The following is a 6,000-nucleotide window of genomic DNA, read 5'->3' on the forward strand; positions in this document are numbered from 1 at the left end:
TAAAAAGTTACAAAAAATTTACAAAAATGACATAGAAATAAAAAAGTGATTAAATGTTTATTTTACAACTTGGATTTTTTTTATTTTCAAATAATTTTGTTTGCAAAATTTCTTTATATATAGTTGTTAAGTTTAAAATGTAACTAAAATAACTATTTTTTTTCATTTTAATACTTGTTATTTTTCTTTTATTCGTTATTATTTAGTTCTAAAAACGCTACAAAGATGCTTAAGAAATAAACCACAAAAGTTTGATAGAGACTAACATACCATAAGAACTATTTACATGTTTCGTTTTATAACAAGTTTGATAACATATGACATATTTTAAAAACAGAGAAGTGTCACTAATAAAAGTTTAAAATTAAAAAAATCAAAAGCTATTTTTATTAGATTCATACAAGTTAAATAAACGATATTGGTTTAACTTCATACAAAATGCTTTTATAGACTATTTTTAAAGTTATTAAAAAAGGAAGTAAGTATTTATTACAACAAAAGTGTTAACAAGTAAAATTCAGTTATTACTTATATGTCTCTGTTTTTAAAACATGTGATATATTATCAATAAAACGTAAGTTGTAAAAAAATCTTGTGATATGATAAACTTTTGCAAACCTTAATTTTTTTATTTGTATAAAACCACTACTTTAAACTAGTTTACTAGTATTCAATGCTAGCTAAGTATAAATTGTTTTAGATTATTGTTAAAAATTATTTAATTTTATAACCATATTGTAGTATTTAAAACTTAGAGCTTAAAAACTAATAGCAGCTTATAAAAACTGAAATTTGTTCAAACAATGTTAACTTTAGACTTTACTTCAGTTATACAGTTGTACTTTTACACTTTTATCTTCAGTCTTTTAGTTTCTTATAAATGAATTGTTACACTTTTTTATACGTTATTTTTATACTTAATTTTACTTTTTTATTTAAAGTTTTCTTAAATGCTTGAAAAAAAAACATTTAATAGTTGACCAAAAAAAAAAACAAGCAAAAAATTTTTAGCAATTTACAAACTTGTTGAAAAACGAAAAACATTACTTAAAAACAAATACAAGCTCAAAAAAAGTTTTTACTTCTATAACTATCGAAGCTTACAAATAATAGAAAACATATTTGAACAGAGTACATTTAGTTTTTCATTTAAGCACTAAATACCGATGCAAGAGAAAACACAGCTGAAATGTGAAAGTTTGTTTTAGAAGTTTTGAGAAGTGCAAACTGTGCTTCCATGCGTGGCTTGTTTTTAAACTTTTACCTAAATACTTTTGGTAAAAATTCAAAAAAAATCTTGACAACGTTTTTAGTCTTAAATAGTTAAAAAAACCATATTTCTTTAAAGTTTTCGTTCTTTAAAAAATAATTTTGCGTGTTTTTTCAGTTGTAATATACGTTTATTTAGTTTATAATATGCTGTTTTATAATTTTACATTTAAAAAATTAATTGAAAACTTTTAAAACTTATATTTAGGGAAATTAACTGTTCAATTCATAACAAAATTTGTAAAAAAATTATTCTGTCTTAAAAAGCTGTTAAACTAAATGTTTATAAATAAAGCTCTGTTTTTCGATTATTTTAGCTTTTTATTGGAACAGTTAGTTGTAAAATCTGACACTGTAAAACTTACACCAATAAAACAAAAAAAATCGCAAGAAAACGAAACTAAACTGCTTTATATGCTGAATAATTAAGGTCTTTGAGAGAAAACTTAATTTTTTGGTTTGATTTCTAAAACAAATAATAACTACTTTTAAGTAGTATATGTACTATTACAGTAATACATTTATGTTTGATATTTAAATGTTGAATAACATTTACCGTAAAACTAATGTTTGACCAAACAAGTTAAACGAGTTGAAATTGTTTTTAAATACGTTTATGTTTGTGATAATTTTTACTAAAACAACTAAAAAGGCCTAAAAGTGCTAAGCATAATATGATACCAACAAAATAAAGATAAAAACGCCGAGTTTTTTTATTAAAAAACAATAACTTCTCTGCCAATTTTATATGCATGAAAACCAAGGTTTTCTGTGGTTGGAACACATATTTCCAAAATAAAAGTTGACCACTAAGAAAAGGAGAAAGAAAGTAGACAAATCATAAAAGTTTATAAAATAACTATGTGTTAAGTTTTATAACAAAAAGTACAATACAAAACTATCAGTCGAAAGCAATACAACTTTTATCAACGTACATTTTAAGAGTACTACTTTAATACTTTTCATTGTTCGTTAAATTTCTTCATGTAAATTTCAATGTACTTATAAAACACACATGTATACAAAACCGCTTCGTACTTGTTATAAATACTTATTGAAGTACTTATTCTTTTTAGATTTTTCAAACTCTATTCTTAGAATGCCGCAAAAAAACGTTGTAAGCTTTGATGCTTTAAGTACTTTGAAAGTGGTTGTCATAATATTCTAATGAACTCTTTCGATCGTATCTTTTGTTAGAACGTCTAGTTAATACCTTTAGCTTAATTATTATGTATTTGTAGTACGCATTTTGACGTGCTTTTTTATATTTTTGTAAGTACCCTCAACAGTATTTAAAATACATTCTTTGTAACAAACTGTTCAACACAAGACAGAAAATGCATTTTGTGCATCACTAAAGATTAACTTAATAAACACACTTAATAATCAAACGAGGTTTATCGATACTTACATACTGTAGTAATCCAAACAAAACTTGGTTTAATTGAAGTAAATGTTTATTTTCACACGTAAAGCACTTCTTCACTTATACATACAAATTTAATTTATTAGCACAATAGAATTGAATTATTTTATCTTAGATACACATTACATATTATAAGAACTAAGCAGTTATGTTATGATTTAAAAGATTTAATTTTTCTATTTTAAGTTGTTTTTGTTGTATGCAAATGTTTAACTTTACTTACAAAAAAGATTTTTTTGATAAAAAAGAGTATAGTAAAATTGTATTCAGAATAAAAGAACAAAAGCTTTTAAGTATTTAAGAAAGAATTATTAAACACTTACCTGCAAACCAATGTATCATAAATGTATAATACAATAAATTATTTTTTAGTTAAAATTTGATTTAAAGTGTTGTTGCAGTTAAAGCTAGGATATGTCAAAGCCAGCAAAAGGTAATGTTTAAAATATAATAGTCTATTTAAAGATGTTAAATTTTTTGTTCTTTTGTACTTGTATTAGACATGATAAAATTTACTTTTAGTTTAAAACTACGTTTCTAAGCAAAGACTTTTTAGTTTTCATTAAACTAATAAATGAAATAAATAATTAAATTAACAGTTTGCTATATCTGCATGTTGGAGAATGAAGATAATTTTATATCTCCATGTAAATGCAAAGGTGAAAGTTTTTTTTTTACTATTTTATAGATATACTTTTGTTATTTTAATTGCTTGTTGTTGCAAAACATCTACTGAAAGTTTCATCAAAATATATCTTTAAAATATATTTGCACTCTTTATTAGTCTATGATTTTTTTAACTGTAGTTAGTAGTAGTAAAAAGTAATAAATAAAACTTTCTATAATAGTAAAATTTCATTGAATACTGATAACACAACTTTTTATCTGAAAGTTTAAACGCTTAAGCATAGTATAAAGATAAGCTAAACTTTTCAAGTATTTTATTTTATTTTATTCAGTTTTTATTAAACTATTTGTTTCAAGTTTGTTTAACTCAATGAAAATTAAAATAATAAGGTGTTTACAAAACTTCTGATAAGTTGTTTTAGCTAGAGTTCTAAAAATAAACATACAACAGGTGGGACCAAATTTGTGCATCAGGAATGCTTGATTAAATGGATTGATATGTCGGAGAATGACAACCAATATGCTTGTAATATCTGCAAAACGGAGTGAGTAAACAAAAGTATAAGTTGGTAAACTTAAATAAGGCTCTTTGTTTAGTATTTATTTTAATATTCCTTTTATGCGCATGTTTAATGTAAAGTGATTCAACAATAGTTCATATAAATGTTGGTTTTAAGTTGACTTTTGTTATAAAAAATCAATTTTAATTGTTTACAAGTAAAAAATACATGATTTCATTATTTTTGTTTTCAACAAACTTAACGTTGATTTTGAATTTATCAACTTGCAGATTTAATCTTGAGTATAAGACGAAGCTTACTTTTTCGAAACTGTGGAAGGAAAACAAACTGTTGTGTCTTGGTGTTGGCTTCGAAGCATTTCATGTGGCGTGTACTGTTGAAGAAATAATTGAAAAGAGCACTAAAACCACTCCCTTGTCTTATTGGGATTTGCTCGATTTGACCATAGCATATGAGGATCTTGTGAAGACACCTAATTGGTTGAAGTTTTACTACGACGCTGTCAAGTAAGTCTTGTTGCTGTTTATGTAGCAAAAAAAAAGGTAATATTTTTAATTTTTATGAATGTAACATTTTTTATCGGTAAACGTAAACCTAAACCGTCATTGTTTTTTACAATCTTTTTATTGGATAAGTTTTTATAAGCATATAATCTGACTCAGTTTTTATGTTATACTAAATTACTGTTACTCTACTTAAGTTTTTGTGTGAAATTAAATAAAGCTTAAATAAAAAATTATCCACTACTTCAATTGTTTTAATAACATTTTGTAGGAAAGTAGTGGTTAAAAGAGAGATTTCTTCAATAAAAAATTATTCACATTAGATATGTGAAAGTTTGCATTATACTGAAGTATAAATTCGTCATAAAGACGTAACATAACTTTCTATTTTCAATTTCCTTTGTTGTATTTATGGAAGTTACGTTTTATCGTTTATAAAAGTATTAAGTTTGAGTTTATTTTTAAGAAACTATTAGCAGTAGTATATAAAAATATTTTTACTGTGATATGAATTTGTTGCACAAAAGTTTTAACATAAATTTGTATTTCGAAATTACTTTGTAAATTTGTAAAAATTATGTTGTTATACTATGCTTGTCAATTGCTGAAAATACTTTGTTTGCTTATTAAATAAATTTTAACAGATACAAAAATAGTTATTATTGTAAGTCGGTTTTAAAGTTTTGCTTAAGAAAAAAAAACTATATTATATAGTTTATTGAACGACAAAAAAATGACAAAATATTTGGTCCTTGGACTTGGTGCACATAGAATCTTTGAGTTATCGATTCGCACACCACAGATACCTTTTAACGTCTTGTCCAGGAATATAACAAAAATCATAGAATAACATATCTTAATTGAATATTTAAAACATTAAATTATCTATTTTACTAAAAGCGCGTTTTATGGTTTAAGTTTCTAACGTTAAGGTTGTATTTGTGTTATAACTATATAAATAGGCTTTTGTAGAGTATAAACAATTGAAAAATAATTGATGAATCTATGTAAAACATATTCTAAATAAAAACTATTTTTATTGAAAACTAAACTGGTTTAGTAAACTTATCCCCCTAAAAACCAAGAATCTTGTAAAAAAGAAATAAAGAAAAGAAGTAATCATATACTTAGCACCGGTGTGAAACGGTCTAAAAACTTGCTTTGTTTTAAGATTTGAAAAGTTACTTGACAAAAAAAACATGAGTCAAACGTGAAGAAAGTAAATTTTTGTGTTTAGTTGAGGAGTACTTCCAATTTGATAAAAAAAAGGTTCTAAGTTAAGAAAGAAAATATCATATTCCGTGTTAGTAGTCAAACAAAAGCTTCAAGCTTAAATTTAAGGTACTTTAGTTACAACAAATATTCAAAACCTTTATGTGTTTTCAGTTTAGCCAATTTTTTCTTACGTTAGGATAAACTAAGTCTAAACACAAGCTTTTTTAATGGTCAAGAAAATCAAACAAACAAAAAATCAGCCGAATGCATTCTTTTTAAAAACAAAAAAAAAATTGTGGTAAAAGCTTAAAACTAAGCTCTTAGTTTATTCTTATCACTCCTAGTGCTTTATTATTTAATAATTTTTCACACCTTTGGTTAAAACTAGTTAAAAAATATTTCAAACTATTTGATTTTTTACAATTTTCTAGGAACGAGC

The sequence above is a fragment of the Thalia democratica genome, chromosome 3 (assembly GCF_965202585.1).
Source record: "Thalia democratica chromosome 3, ktThaDemo2.hap1.1, whole genome shotgun sequence".
Taxonomy (NCBI): Eukaryota; Metazoa; Chordata; class Thaliacea; order Salpida; family Salpidae; genus Thalia; species Thalia democratica.